The 17,117-nt window shown below is 39.1% G+C and overlaps 1 long non-coding RNA gene across 1 annotated transcript; it reads left to right on the plus strand.

Moving 5' to 3' along the window:
• The first annotated feature begins 1,116 nt into the window (after positions 1-1,116).
• LOC120316003 lies at positions 1,117-16,909 on the plus strand. Its single transcript, XR_005558839.1, has 3 exons — positions 1,117-1,399; positions 3,064-3,166; positions 16,463-16,909. It is a non-coding gene; the product is annotated as an uncharacterized LOC120316003 (long non-coding RNA).
• Positions 16,910-17,117: the final 208 nt, after the last annotated feature.

Genomic DNA, 17,117 nt, shown 5'->3' on the forward strand with positions numbered 1-17,117 from the left:
ATATTTCCTCTATACAGATAGTCCTCGACTTACAACGGTTCATTTAGTGACCGTTTGAAGTTACAACAGCTCTGAAAAAAGTGACTTATGACCATTTTTCACACTTATGACCATTAGCATTCCCATGGTCAAGTGATTTAAATTTGGATGCTGGACAATTGACTCACATTTATGATGGTTGTAGGGTTCCTGAGTCACGCGATCCCATTTTGTGACCTTCTGACAAGCAAAGCCAATTGGGGAAACCAGACTCACTTAACAACCATGTTACTAATTTAACAACTGCAGTGATTCACTTAACAACTGTGGCAAAAAAGTCATAAAAATGGGGCAAAACTGACTTAACAAATTTCTAACTTAACAACACAAATTTTGGACTCAATTATGGTTGTAACTTGACGACTACCTGTACTGTATTCTATAGTACAACTGTTCTATTATTACATTTCCTCTTTACTAGCAATGTTTTCTTCTTACAAATCCTGTTGTGTCTTCTGCCTTAATCCCCTCTCTCTCTGGGATTCCTTCTTTTTTTTTCTTCTCTGTTAATGGCTACCATACTCCTTTTTGCTTTGCCTTGCTTTACTTGTTCTGCCTGTATCCTTTTTCCTTTGAACCCTTTGGAAAAAAAAAAACCCTTTTTCGATTCAGCTTTGCACTATTTACTATTGCTGGTGGCTGCAGAGCTTCTAAAACACACATCTCTTCCCATGCCTCTTTCTAGGTTGCAGCTTTATTGACAATTCCACTGTGCTGACACTGGGAAAAAGGCTCAAATGGGAGGGGTGGGAGGCAGCAAAAGTGCCTGCAATTTTTCTAAAAAGCCTGCTCTTCCACATACTCCTTTAAGAAAAAAAATATTTCTTTTTAAATTAGGTTAATGTAATCTTACTGTCTTTACCATACCACAGTTAGAATTTCTGAGAGTAATAATGTTTTGCTGTCCAGCTTGATGTATGATATTAAATTGGTACATTGTACTGTCCGATGCCATCTGATCAGTCATGCATTAATATCTTTCATAGTTGATGGCCAATTATCACAGAATTTCTGACCTCAAAGATATACTCACAGAGCATTGATTGCCCATTTTAGCTTGCATGCTGCTTTTTCAATTGTTCTGTATTATATTTCTTGGGAAAAGTTTCTTTGTAAATACCCCAGGATCTGCAGTACACATCTGCATGAAAGACATTGTCCTATAGGGTAGTGTGCTTTTCTCTCTCCCTTAAGCTACAAATCCTAGAGTGTCTAGTCTCTGAGGATTCAAGCTATAGGCCTCAAAGGCCTGGAACTTCAGGAGCAGTCAGTCTGAGGGGGTAGAAAGAGTGCGTGACCTACAACAATCTCAGGGTAGCAAGGCAAACTTCAGACACACTAGAAGCAGGAATAGAGGAAGGTAAAAGACAAGCTGGAAGGTGGTCAACCCTGCCAAGGGAGGCATGATCCACAACTAAAAGTTGAATGGCTAGGACTGGAGGGTTAGTTCTGGCTGGGGCCACTAAGAGGAATAAGCAGCTGCAAAGAGCCAGGGCAGTATAGCTTCAAGAGGCAAGCAATGTCCTTTCTAATTAGCAAGGCCTGAGGGTGGCCCTTCTCCTCACCCTCCAAGAGGATGTTTCTACCTTTCTGAGGATGGGGGTGGTGAAAGGAAGCTTCAGGACAGGAGGCTTTTATGACCAAATGATTACTCTTGTGGGTATAATGGAATTGTTGTAACAACCCTGCTCAGATGTACAGAGCCTTAACTTAATGATTTTTTTTTTCCACGGAAGTCTGTCAAGTCAGCTCCCTGCCCCATCCTTCTGAGAGGAGGGAACAGATAAAAAATAAATGGGATGGCTTCAGAGGCCATGTAATAAAGAGGTGGAATTTCCCTCTTGATCATATAGCTGGGGAGCAAGTGATTCTTGTAAAGATTATTTCTTCATTCCATTGGCAATTCATGGCAGCTAATGGTGTTGACAAAACTGAATATAAAGGGAAATGATACAGTAATAAAACAGTAAAATAAAGTATATGTCTAGGGGCCAGAATACAAGTCATATAGTACAACAAGCTCATCTACAATCCTGGGCCTGCATCTCGGAGAGGAGGCAGGAATTCAGCCTTCTGAGGGCTGGCAGAGTTGGGGCCAATCAAATGTTGAGGGAAGCTTTTCAGTAGGCAAGTCAAGCATGTTTCAGGACCTATAATGCTTAATTGATATGTCATGGAACAAACCAATTCTGTTAGATCATATAGATGAAAAGAGTTAATTGGAGACAAACTGTCCTACAAATATGGAGTCTCTGTGCCAGGAAGGGGAATATGAGCTACAACTACACTCAACAAATATTGATGGCTGTGTATACCAAATGTTGTATACATAAACACACAACTCAGTTCTCATGTTCATTGAACCTCTTGTCAATATTTCTATATCAGATCAGATTTTTCTTAACTTAGCTATTAATAGTACAAAGGCTCAACACTCTCTAAGATTTGTATGATCCATGACAGCCAATTTGCTGTAGGCACCAGACTAAACACAGGAAGACTGAGTTCTAATTCTTACCTCAGGTCCCAAGCCTTTAGCCCAAGTCTCTCTCTCTTAGCCCCAGGAAGATGACAATGATAAATCACTTCTGAAAAATTCTGCCATGAAAACTGCAAGGACTAGTTCAGGCAGTTATCAGGAGTCAACATGAATTTAAAGACACTCCTTGTCCCCAAAAAACCTCAACCACTTTGATATTGCAGGTTGCTTTTAACATTAGTACATTTATTTTGCTTTCCAAAGTTGGACATATAACTGGTTACTGATCTAAGTAGTGAGAAGATAAAAGTGTTGAGAAATTGAGCAAATCCAGGAAAGCAAACTTTATTTTCCATTATACAGACATAGTCTATAGACTATAAATCAAAAGGCACTTTAAGAATTAGATGCTGGGACTGTATGGCATGAGTCTTAGTACTCTCAGAAAAAATGTCTAAGCTGTAGACATGAGCCCACTTATGAATAATTAACACTCTTTATTATTAATTATTAATCTTTTTGCTTTCATCTTTTGCCCTTTGTAGTTCTGCATATTTTCTTTGTACTGCTGTGTCCATTCCCTTAAAAGATCAAGAATACAAGCATAGAAGGAAGCTTCAGTGATAAACTACTTCGCCCACCAAATACGTAATTATTATTTAAATTTCCCCCTTCCTTCATTTCCTTCCTTCCTTCCTTCTCCCAACCAATATGTAAATACTATTTAAATTTCTTCCCTCAGAGTAAGACAGCTCTAAAGCAATAAGTGAAAAACTGCTATTACTTGTCTAGAAGCTCTATGCAGCTGTTTTGTTTATTTGTGTGTAATCCTATGCCATCCATGCTACTTAGTAGAATTGAAGAATAAGCTATACTTATTTTCCCTTTAAGTTTTATATTCTCTGTATATTTTTCTTTATATTCTTTATATGTACCCAGATAAATTTGGATATAACCACCTCATGTTTAGTTGTAATGTTTACAGCTTTCACAACCACAAGAGTGCAGCTCTGTTCATATAATGTGTGATTTACAATAAAAATTCCCAGTATTAGTCTTGTAGAATTAATGACCAATCAAATCAAATGCCATTTACCAGTCTTGATTAATGCCTTGCTAGTTGTTGATAACCTTTCAGCTGCAAGCAGACAGTTAAGAATAAAAAATAGATCAGGTATTTGATGGTCACTATAGATTATGTGATTCAACTACCGGTAGCTAGCAAGTTCTGTATGTAATTCAAGCCTAAATAGTTTTGTTTTGTATGACAATTACAGTATGTCATTTGTGTGAAAGGTGTATGACAATTACATTATGTTTAATGTAAAACAAGTGGGGAGGAAGAGGTAAACTACAATCCAGACAAAAACTTTTTACAAATAATTTTATTAAGTTTTAGAAAAGATAAATGATAAAAAGACAGGACTGGGGAAAAGAAAAGTTAAAGAAGAACCAGGTGTGCAAAGAGAAAGAAAAAAAATAAAAAAGGGGGAAAGGATAAAATAATTTCCCACTTTCTTTGGTACAGGTACAGATATAAAATACATTAAACCTCTTACTTTAAAATCAACAATAACAGTATTCCTATGATCATAAACAATTCTGATCACCAAATCCCCAAAATTAAGTTTTCATTTCTTTCAGTTCCTAGCAAGAAGTCCAACAGTGATTTCCAAATCGACATAAAGGTAGAAAAAGACTTTTCTTTAATCAGAGTGGTCAATTTAGCCTTATTAGCTAATTCCATTAACTTTACCATCCTTTTTCTGTGATAGTAATTTGTATGTCCCTCCATTTTTGTGCATACAAGAGTCTTGCTGCTGCTGTCATATATAGAAACAAACTCCCATATTTCCTTTTAATCTGTTTATCCATCAAACATAAAAGGGAAACCTCTAGTTTCAGTTGCATATTTATCATAAGAATTTTATGGATTAAGATACATATCTGGTCCCAGTATTTCCTAGCTTTGTTAACTATCTACCAAAACTAGTAAAAATACATCCATACAAATATTGAACTATATACCAGTGGTGGCAAACCTATGGAACGGGTGCCAGAGGCGGCACTCACAGCCCTCTCTGTGGGCACGTGCACTATCACTCCAGTCCTAGGGCTTCAGCTGGGTTTTATAAAACCTTTTTGCTTTAGGCCTCCGCGGCTGTGTGCAAAAAAAAAAAAAAAAAAAAAAAAGGTTAAATAAGGTTCAATCAGTCAGTCAATTTCAACTTCTCGCAGGAAAAAAAAAGATCTTCAAGATTGGAATTAATTGATTGAACTTTTTAGTCCCACCCAGTCTGCCGTTACCACTGAGCCACGCCCACCCAATGGGCCACACCCACCTGGCACTCGATGATGCATAAATGGGTTTTGGGTTGCAGTTTGGGCACTCGGTCTCTAAAAGGTTCACCATCACTGCTATATACTATAGTACTTTTAAAAATTATATTCCAATCTAGAAGAACTGAAGTATAAGAGATCAATTATTCTTAGATTGGTTTAGACTTCCATCTGCAGCTTTTCCTTTCTTTTGCTTGAATATTCTGAAGTGGCAAGCAACTTGCTTTGCATAGGCTTGTAGCAATTCTTAGCTTTTACTGTAAAAAAGTATCTTGGAGTTAAATAAAAAAGCAGCATGATTAATTTTATTCTCGATATGGGACAATACTAATTTGTAAGTCTTATAGTGCTTTTTTGCCACATTCCCACCACTAGATGGTGATCAAGTGACTAACAAATATTCTTGGAATAAAGTTTGAATCACATGAAAGTGTATTAAAAATCCATTCCAAAGGCAAGAAAATAATAAAACCTGTCACCAATGTTATCAGCTAAAAATACTCAGACCTCTTTTTTTGCTTCTAATCTTTCCTGGTTGCCAAATTAAGATGTTCTCCATCCATTTTGAAATCATCAGAAAACTACTGGAATTAAATTTGCTATCACAACTGCTAATCTCAGAAATGAGGCAGAGAAGCAACCTCAACTTTATCTTTTCTAGGTAAGCTCCAATAAGAGCTAACTTGGGATGGGGAAATTTTTTTCTCATCTTGAATGAAAACAGCAGAGACAGCAAGTGCTTTAGAAATGTTCTGAGAGTAAACCGAAACAGGAAAAAATAGGAAGAAAAAAATAGAAACAAAAGGAGACTAGTGGAGTCACGCAGACACTAAAAGTTTTTGCACTCCCCCTCCCATCCCCGATACACACACACAATTGCTTTTCTTGGTGAAAGGGACTGTGCTTTTCTTTTGGGCCCTATTTGAGTTTTTGTCCTCCACTTCACCTCCCTTATCTCCATGACCTCAAAGGAGATTGGTAGGCCTATGATTGATTGATTATGTGTTGACTCTTAGCAACCCATAGATTGTTTTCTGACTTAGGCCTATAAACAACCCTTTTCTTCCAGCAGATATTTCAGACAAGCAGGACTGCACTTTTATTTTGTGTTCGCAAAATAATAAAATCATAGGACTGGAAGGACTTGTGGTTCAACCTCCTGCCCAAGGCATATTTTCTTATTCCATCCCAGACAAATGGTTGTCTAATGTTTTTTCTTCTTCTCTCTCTCAGCATCTAGGAATTTGGAAGTGGATGCATTACTCAAAGTGTGGCCTCTCCAGTGCAGTATAGTATTACTTCTTGTGATCTTGATGCTGTCCCTCTATTGATACAGCCTATGATTGCATTGGCTTTTTTGCACCTAATCCTTGTCACAAGTACTGCCTATTCTGTATCTGTGTGGTCCTTCCTCTTCACAGGAAATACAGTTGTTGAGAATTTTTTTATTTCTTCAAATCAGGGTTTTTTTGGGGGGAGGGGGACTCCTGGGATGACTATGGAGTAGAGCAGAGGGACCGGCACCACAGCTCACCTTCCCCCACCGCTGCCTCCACCAGCGCGAGTATGGGCTGCACAGCTTTGCTTCCAGATCTGCTGCTGGCCGGCTTGGCGATGCAGAGATTACCGCCACCGCCTCCTGCTTTCCTGTGTGGTTGGCCAGTCAAAGGGCTCAGAGCAACAGGAGGAGCAGCAGTCGCCGCCTCCGTCAGAGCCACCTTGTAGACAGGGCCCTATCTGAGGACTCCTTTCTGGCCATCCAGGAGCTGTCTCCGCCCACACCGATGGGGCTGCCATGATGTAGGACAGCCAGCAGGCGGTAGCTGCTGACAGACATTGTTGGTCCCCATGCGCTCGCTGGCCTCTGTGTGCGTGGGGACCGATGGTGTCAGGCAGCAGCTGCTCCGGCCCCTGCCCCGTCTTGCTTTGCCCCACAGCAATTCGCACAGCCATCCTGCCTCACCTCACCTCACCCTGCAGGATGAGCCTCTGGCCCACCACTCCACCTCCCAGAGACCCCCTGGATCTCCCCCAACTCTGCCCAGCCCCCACAGGTGTCCCTCCCAAGCATCATCGAGGTAGCCATATTCACTGCGGCCATGCCCACCTAGTCGGCTGGGACCACTGTGGCCACACCTACCCAGTCGGTCACGCCTACCCAGCACATGGTGATAAATAAATGGGGTTTGGGTTGCAGTTTGGACACTCGGTCTCTAAAAGTTTCGCTATCACTGCTATAGAACAATTGTTTGTTTTTTCCCTTTTCTGAGAGGGATGACTGGATGACAGGGAATACAACAATTACAGTATATGAAAATATCATGCAACACTGCCCGGCCTTGTTTGCTGAGTTGCAGTAAAAGTTTATGTTGACATAAGTTTTTGCTGACTGAAGACAGTAAGAAAAAAATGCAGTTGTTTTGATGGAGAGTCTAGGGTTATGTAGAGCATACTGAACTAAGCCATTAGTTAACCCACTGGCTTTGTTGCATTTCCCCTTTCTCAACATCACATCCTAGAGCAGTGGTTCTCAACCTGTGGGTTGGGACCCCATTTGGGGTCGAACGACCATTTCATGGGGGTCGCCAAACAACACAGTCCGCCATTTTTTTCCCCCTTTTCCTTAGCTGTGCTACTCCCTTTTATTCTATTGGCTTTTGAAAGCCAATAGAATAGACTCTCTTGAATAGAGTCTAATTCTATTGGCTTTCAAAAGCCAATAGGAATTGTCCAGGCTGTCTCTGCCCTGCTGAGCCCACCAAAAGTCACATTCTGCAAACGGTGCTGCACCAGTTGAGTAGTCCTTGACTTACGACCGGTTGAGTAGTCCTCGACTTACGACCGGTTGGGGGGGGTCGTGGCATTAAAAAGGTTGAGAACCACTGTCCTAGAGAAAAACCAGCTGCCAATCCCAACATTGCTATTTTGATAGATGGTTTTGACAGGTGGCTAGACTCATGGTTCTCCTTTACTGGGGAGCCTTACCCCATTCTACTGAACGGATCAGCTGCCAAAGCCATAGCAACCACCAATGGCAAAGTAGGCTGGAGGTTCCATTAAACTCTCTGCCCATAGATCAGCATGAGCAATCACTTTTAACTGCTTTTAGCACTTTTAACTGTGGTAAGAGGCAAGTCATGAGAGGCCCTAAGAAGGCTTTCTGTTGTAATTCCACCAGATGTTTTTCTGATGGTTTGAAGCTGAAAGGAGTACTTCAGCAGGAGTACAAGATATAATGTTTCAAATAATCTAGTTTTCAGTTATGTGGTGCTTTATCAATTATAATCAACCAGTCAGGCTCTGGTTACTCTGCTCTGATTTTGCTATATATTCTAAACATTGTTCAGAAGTATTATCAGGTAGAGCAGCAGTCCCCAACCTTTCCAGCTGGGCAACCTGGCCTGGCGCTGGGGGGGGGGAGGCTTGTGAGTGGCAGGCGCATGCACGTGAGCAAGCTCCCATGGAGTGGAGCTTTGTGTGTGCATGCTTGCCCATTTCTCTATGGTCCAGTTTCAAACAGGTCGTGGCCTGGTATTGGGCCACGGCCCAGGGGTTGGGGACCCCTGAGGTAGAGCATTTTGTAATAATTTGACACGATATAATAGTCTTTATCAGTGTGGCAAGATCTGACATTTCTTAAAACAGGCTCAGGTATAAATATTAATTTTGCTGCTGCTAGATTATCCTAGAGAAAATGAATCTTGGGATAGTCTTCACAGCTATAATCCTATTTCTTGATTTGCCTTTCAAATCATAAGAGTGTCTCTGCTTTGTCTGAACATGTTTCCCTCCTCCCTGATTTTATCTTAATGCCAGTTTGGGAGAGGCTTGTCTGTTGTTGGTTGCCTTAATACTGGATTTTCTCACAGTGTGAGAAGATTCCTTATGCTATCTACATCTGTTTCATCAATCTTTTAACTCGTAGCTGAATTTATTTTAATGATATTTAATTTAAATGTACTTCCTATTTTAATAGATTTTAAATTTTATTTCTTTGCCTTATAATCTGAAATTTGTAATTGATGAAGGTCAGGCAGGAAAGATATCAATTCAACTAATTACCTTGGGGAAGAGGGATATGATAGAAGGCAATGAAAAGATTCCTGCACAAACAGAATATAAATCTGTAAAGGAGCCTTTTCCCAACAAAGAAATATAGACTAAATTTATTTTTATCCTGTCTTTGTTATTTTAAAAAATAACTCAAGACGGTGAATGTATCTACTAGTCCTTCTTCCTCCTATTTCCTGCCTTGTGAGGCGAGTCCCAAATGTGCTTTTCAGGAGGCAACTGGACTTACTTGTTTTTGTTTGAAGATATTTCGCTTCTCATCCAAGAAGCTTCTTCAGCTCTGACTACATGGTAGGGAGTGGAAGGATTTATATTGCTTTCAGACAGCTGATCATTTGCATTCTTTTAGGCTCCACACATATTTGTTCCTGTGGCATGAACTTTGATCTGAGTCTGAGTATGCCCTTTGGCATCTGGGGTTAATCCTATTATGTCCTGTCTTAGAGTTTGGGTGGGGTAGGTAGATTTTAGGTGTCTTTGTCTTCTTAATCTTCTAGCTTCAACTTTCCTGAATGGTTTACATCTGCATTTCTACAGAGCTGGTTTCTGCTTGAGGGAGGGAAACTTGGGATATTAAAAAAAACTGGGCATGCTTTTCTGCCTCTTTAAGATCCTTTGAGGAACTATATTTTTCTGCCCTTTTAATATTTCTTTCTCTGGGGGCTGACTTCCCACAGAATCTTGGTATAGTCTTCACAGTTATAATCCCTATTTCTTGATTTGCCTTGTCAAATCATAAGAGTGTCTCTGCTTTGTTTGGGTTTCAGCTTCACTGCTTTCATTACCAACATCACATGCTAGTTTAAGATGTTGGATTTTGGGGGAAAGGGATAAGGAAAGGTGAGAATGAGCAGTAATTTCATATTGAATCTTTATCTTTTCTCAAATGAACTCTTCCTAGAACTTTTTGTGCATATTAAATAATGTGAGGAACAAGATGAACGTTTAGGGAATATTACAAGCAGCCATAATATCAAGAACAAATTTCCAGAGATTATTTTCTGAAGCTACCCTCCCAAGAATAGGAACGGTCACTGAAAAATTCCAGCAGATTTACTTTTCTACCTTTTACAGCCACATATCCAAAAACCTTTCTACCCCATGATGCCATATATTTAAAACAGGATAGAATAGCTGGTGAAGAATAGATTGCTGCAGAGTCTCCATCTTCAGGTCTAATGTGATGCTACGTTGTGAATCCAGGAGGATATGAGACTTTCTTTGTCTCATCTTTTCAATTCTCAGACAAGGTCAGCAGACTGAATTCCTGGATAGTTTTCTCATTCACCAGCATTCATTGATCAGTAGTACCTTTCTCAACAGTGGCCACAGGATTGGAAAAGGCCAGTTTACATTCCAATTCCAAAGAAAGGCAATGCCAAAGAATGTTCAAACTGTCGCACCATTGCACTCATTTCACATAGTAAAATTATGCTTAGTAGAGTTATGCTTAAAATCCTACAAGCTAGACTCCAGCAGTATGTGGATCGAGAACTACCAGAAGTACAGGCAGGATTTTGAAGAGGCAGAGGAACTAGAGATCAAATTGCCAACATACGCTGAATCATGGAGAAAGCTAGGGAGTTCCAGAAAACATCTACTTCTGCTTCATTGACTATGCTAAAGCCTTTGATTGTGTGGATCACAACAAATTGTGGCAAGTTCTTAAAGAGATGGGAGTACCAGACCATCTTATTTGTCTCTTGAGAAACCTATATGCGGGTCAAGAAGCAACAGTGAGAACTGGACACGGAACCACTGGACACGGAACCAAAATTGGGAAAGGAGTACGGCAAGGCTGTATTCTGTCGCTCTGCCTATTTAATTTATATGCAGAGCACATCATGAGAAAGGCAGGCTAGATGAATCAAAAGTTGGAATTAAGATTGCCAGGAGAAATATCAACAACCTAAGATATGCAGATGATACCACTCTAATGCCAGAAAGTGAAGAGGAACTAAAGAACCTCTTGATGCGGGTGAAGAAGGATAGTGCAAAAGTTAGCTTGAAACTAAACATTAAGAAAACCAAGATCATGGCATCCGGCCCTCTCAATTCCTGGCAAATAGATGGGGAAGAAATGGAAGTAGTGACAGATTTTATTTTCCTGGGCTCCAAGATAACCCCAAATGGGGACTGCAGCCAAGAAATTAAAAGATGCTTGCTCCTGGGGAGGAAAGCTATGGCAAATCTAGACAGCATATTAAAAAGCAGAGACATCATCCTGCCAACAAAAGTGCGTATAGTCCAGGCCATGGTTTTCCCACTTGCAATGTATGACTGTGAAAGTTGGACCATAAGAAAGGTTGAGCGCCAAAGAATTGAGGCCTTTGAACTATGGTGCTGGAGAAGACTCCTGCGAGTCCCCTGGACTGCAAGGTGATCAAACCAGTCAGTTATAGAGGAGATCAACCGTGACTGCTCTTTAGAAGGCCAGATCCTGAAGTTGAAACTCAAGTACTTTGGCCACCTAATGAAAAGTAAGGACTCACTGGAGAAGAGTCTGATGCTGGGAAAGATTGAGGGCAATAGAACAAGGGGACAACAGAGAATGAGGCGGCTGGAGTCACTGAAGCAGTAGGTGTGAGCTTAAATGGACTTCAGAAGATGGTAGAGGGCAGGAAGACCTGGAGGAACGTTGTCCATGGGGTTGCGATGGATTGGACATGACTTTGCAACTAACAACAACAACAAACTTTCTCACAGGAAAGACTGTTAGTAAAACCATTGTCGATATTTAAATGAGGCCACAATCTAATAACAACCAACAGCATTCCTTCTTCCTGCAATAATCTGACCATTGTACTAGTCCTTGCCCATTAATATCCCAGCAAACATTTTCTCATTCCACCTGTCCCTGTAATTTTTAAATATCTTTTCTGCTTATTAGACAATAAGCACTTTGCTTAGAAATTAATTTCCAAGTTGCTTGTGTGGCATAGAATGTTGGTCTCTTATTAAAATGTATTAGGAAATTCTAAGCAGGCACTGGCAAAGTACTTCTAAAATATTTGGGAGAACCACAGTACAACTTACTATAAATACATAAATTTAGAATTAAATATGAATGGGATGGGTTGGAATAAGATTATAGTATTAACATAATCTAATAAAACATGCTTTCATCACAGAAATGCTTATGCTACGCTAATGAAGTTTAATGTTAACATGCAAAGAAAGGTGTCAGTGAAAGAATCAAGTGAACAAAAATGGGTGTTAGCACATTAACCTACCAAAATATTTAATTATTTATTTTATTCTTTAAATTCTTCATTTATATCCTTTACTATTTTTACAAATGCAAGAAGTCAAGGTGGCAAACATCCCCATACTAGTTTGGTATAAGCTGCCATCAAGTTATAAAAGATAGAAAAAAAAATAAAGATTTGTAAATAAATGAAATTTTGGGTTGGTTAAATTGTAGGGCTGGAAAGGTCTGCTTAGGACATTCCCTCTCTTCTGTGCAGCATTCCATAGTAAACATCCCAGAAAGGTACTAGCTAGCCTCTGCTTGAACATATCCAGTAAAGGAAAGACCACCATCACTCTGCATAATTGATTCCTATTGTTCGTTAAGAATTTATATTTCTATAACAAGATGAATATACAGTAGAGGTGACAAATAGATTTAAGGAATTAGATCTGATAGACAGAGTGCCTGAAGAACTATGGACGGAGGTTCGCAACATTGTACAAGAGATAGCAACTAAAATCATCCCAAAGAAAAAGAAATGCAAGAAAGCAAAATGGCTGTCTGAGGAAGCTTTGCAAATAGCTGAGGAAAAAAGAGAGGCAAAAGGCAAGAGAGAAAGAGAAAGATACACCCAATTGAATGAAGAATTCCAGAGAGTAGCTAGAAGAGATAAGAATGCCATCTTAAACGAACAGTGCAAAGAAATAGAAGAAAACAATAGAATAGGGAGAACCAGAGATCTCTTCAAGAAAATTGGAGACATGAAGGGAATGTTTCATGCAAAGATGGGCATGATAAAAGGACCAAAATGGCAGGGACCTAACAGAGACAGAAGAGATTAAGAAGAGGTGGCAAAATTACACAGAAGAACTATACAAGAATGAGCTTAGCATCCCTGATAACCACAATGGGGTGATCACTGACTTCGAGCCAGACATCCTAGAATGTGAAGTGAAATGAGCTTTAGGAAAGCTGAGCAACAAAAGAGCTAGTGGAGGTGACGGTATTCCAGCTGATCTATTCAAAATCTTAAAAGACGATGCAGTAAAAGTGCTATACTCAATTTGCCAGCAAATTTGGAAAACTCAACAGTGGCCACAGGATTGCAAAAGATCAGTTTACATTCCATTTCCAAAGAAAGGCAATGCCAAAGAATGTTCAAACTATCGCACCATTGCACTCATTTCACATAGTAAAATTATGATTAGAAAGTTATGCTTAAAATCCTACAAGCTAGACTCCAGCAGTATGTGGATCGAGAACTACCAGAAGTATAGGCAGGATTTTGAAGAGGCAGAGGAACTAGAGATCAAATTGCCAACATACGCTGAATCATGGAGAAAGCTAGGGAGTTCCAGAAAAACATCTACTTCTGCTTCATTGACTATGCTAAAGCCTTTGATTGTGTGGATCACAACAAATAGTGGCAAGTTCTTAAAGAGATGGGAGTACCAGACCATCTTATTTGTCTCTTGAGAAACCTATATGCGGGTCAAGAAGCAACAGTGAGAACTGGACACGGAACCACTGATTGATTCAAAATTGTGAAAGGAGTCTGGCAAGGCTGTATTCTGTCACCCTGCCTATTTAATTTATATGCAGAGCACATCATGAGAAAGGCAAGGCTAGATGAATCAAAAGTTGGAATTAAGATTGCCGGGAGAAATATCAACAGCCCAAGATATGCAGATGATACCACTCTAATGCCAGAAAGTGAAGAGGAACTAAAGAGCCTCTTGATGCAGGTGAAGAAGGAGAGTGCAAAAGTTGGCTTGAAACTAAACCAAGATCATGGCATCCGGCCCTCTCAATTCCTGGCAAATAGATGGGGAAGAAATGGAGGTAGTGACAGATGTTATCTTCCTGGGCTCCAAGATCACCTCATATAGGGACTGCAGCCAAGAAATTAAAAGATACTTGCTCCTGGGGAGGAAAGCTATAGCAAATCTAGACAGCATACTAAAAAGCAGAGACATCACCCTGCCAACAAAAGTATGTATAGTCAAGGCCATGGTTTTCCCACTTGCAATGTATGACTGTGAAAGTTGGACCATAAGAAAGGTTGAGCGCCAAAGAATTGAGGCCTTTGAACTATGGTGCTGGAGAAGACTCCTGCGAGTCCCCTGAATTGCAAGGTGATCAAACTGGTCAGAGGAGATCAACCCTGACTGCTCTTTAGAAGGCCAGATCCTGAAGTTGAAACTCAAGTACTTTGGCCACCTAATGAGATGGAAGGACTCACTGGAGAATAGCCTAATGCTGGGAAAGATTGAGGGCAATAGAAGAAGGGGACAACAGAGTTTCAGGTGGTTGGATGGAGTCACTGAAGCAGTAGGTGTGAACTTAAATGGGCTCCAGAAGATGGTAGAGGACAGGAAGGCCTGGAGGAATGTTGTCCATGGGATTGTGATGGGTTTGACACGACTTCGCAACTAACAACAATAAACAAGACTACCATTTCATGTGCTGGGAAGGACATGAGGGAGAAGAGGTATTGATCTCTGTGACTTCCTTTCAGGTACTTGGATAGTACTGTCATTTCTTTCCCAGTCTACTTTTCTCAGGACTAGAACTACTTCCCTCCTTCACTTTTTCATTATAAAACTTAGTTTCTAATCCCCTTCTGACTTTGTTGCCATTTTCTAATCTGTTGGAATTCTTGCTTTTAGCATAAAGTAATGTAAGTAGTATAAAGTGGAATGATTACTTACTGTGATTTGGAAATTACACTTGGGAGAATCAATTCTCACAAGAAACAAAAAGGCTGGAACCACATTTGCCTACTCAAAAACAAGGATCAATGAAAATCACATAAACCATTTCAAAAGAGAGTAGCATTAAACCTTATTTGAGGTGTGGTAGCGCAATTGTTAAAAATGCAGTATGGTAGACTAATTGTGCTGACTGCCAGCAGTTTGATTCTGACTGGCAAGGTCAGTAAATAAGGACCCAGATTTTTGGGGCAATATGCTGACTCTGCAAACTGCTTAAAGAGGGCTGTAAAGCACTGTGAAAGGGTATATAAGTTTAGGTGCTATTGCTATTGTACAAAATCCTTTTTAAATACAAAAAGGACAAGAATTTAAACTCTGATTTCATTATAAATGGGACCAGCATTTGATAACAGTAATTCCTGAAATATTTTTCTAACAGCTTCATTAATTTTTGTATAATAAATTCAGTTATCAGAACTTGGTATCCATGAATACCTGTTTGTATTTGCTTTTTGTCTAGAGTTGTTGAGAAGAGACTACAGTGCTTCTGTTGACACAGTCTAAAATTGCATTTCTATTCTTTGCTATCATATCATACCCTTTTTTTTGTTTTATAATCAACCACTGTTCTAATTCTTCTACAAAAACAGGAAGGTCCCAACTTACAGTATAGCTGTACATTTGAATGTTCCTAAGTGAAAAATTTTGCAGTTGTCTTATTAATTTTTTTTCTTTTTTACTTTCAATCCATTTCTCCAACCTATCAAAATTTGTTTTGAACTACATTACTATCTTCTAAAGCACCGATTCCCAACCTGTATCCATGGTCCCCTTGGGGGAGGGTCTGCAAAGGGTTGGAGAAATGTTATTTAAATCTTGAGTTAAGTCTTGGTGGTCTATGACACACAAAAGGTATTTAAAGAGCGTCTGTGGTAAAGAAAGGGATGAGAACCACTGTTCTATAGTATTAGTGGTCACCTACAATTCTATATAATCTGCACATTTGATAAGCATTTTCTCTATTTTTTTCATCCAAATCATTAATGAAATTATTGAAAATTAGAGAACCCAAGATTGACAATTGTAATAGCCTATATTCTTTCAGTTGATAACTGGAACCATTGATGAGTACTCGTTGAGTCTGAATTTTGAGCTACTGTGTATCCATATCTATCAGGGTGTTCATTTTATACTTAACTACAGTGTGATAAACACATCATGAGGTAGTTTGTCAAATATTTTGCTGATGTCCAGGTATACATTTCTCACAAACCATTGAGGAAATTTTCTGATTAAAAATGAATTATGGGTAAGATTTGTTCTTGATAAATCCAAGCTAAATTCTGGTAATTATCACATTATTCTCAATCTGTTTATTAAAATGGATACAATGGTAACATTATGGGCTAAAAACTGGCCTTGTGTAGTTTATTATAGGGTGTAATCATAACCTTCTCAAAAACCCCATAATAAAATGAATTGCTGACTAGGAAACATAGAGTGTATGTTCTCATATACGTTACATATCTCTCATCTCTAATTTTTCTGAATTTTCATCTAATATATTTTTGCTTTCATAAATATGTTGACTAAATCATTTTAAAAGTCTTTTTTTTTTACTGTTAGGTTTATCATCTGGACATTGCTAAGACAATGATGGATATCAAACAAATGATCAACAATTTCCACTGGTTCTACTGGCAATTTCAACTGATTACAATGACACATATGATGGATTCCTTTGAATGGTGGCTTTTCCACTCCCTTTTGTTTTTTACAGTGATGCTGGTAGTATTTATTTTTTATGTCATTGTGCCTGTGCAAATCCACTTGGCTCTAGAGACTGTTTGTCATATATTTGGTTTACAGTGCAAAAGTAACAGACCAGCCATCATATGAATTTTCTACATCTCACAGGGACTGTGTGATTGTGTGGATAGTTTTTTCTGGCTTATATTGTTGAGTTTTCAAAGCAACTTTTGGAGACTTTCTGGGATATACAAATTATTATTATTTTTTGGGATCCATGAAAGAAGTCTTGAAAAAAAATCACAACAATTGCATCCAGCAAGTGCCCAAACACTGCTTATCTGTATGTGTAACCTATTTGATAAGTGGCATGTCATATACAAATTTTAATTTTTCCAAAGAAGCTTATCTCTTATATTTTTAGATTGTTTAGGAGCTTCATCAGATGTTCATTTCCTATTATTTTTATATACTTGTTATTATTAGACTTTTATTGCAATTTATTATGTAGAAATAACTCTGTAACAAACTG

This window comes from Crotalus tigris, unplaced genomic scaffold (genome assembly GCF_016545835.1).
Source record: "Crotalus tigris isolate CLP2741 ecotype Arizona unplaced genomic scaffold, ASM1654583v1 scf7180000019200.1136910, whole genome shotgun sequence".
Classification (NCBI taxonomy): domain Eukaryota; kingdom Metazoa; phylum Chordata; class Lepidosauria; order Squamata; family Viperidae; genus Crotalus; species Crotalus tigris.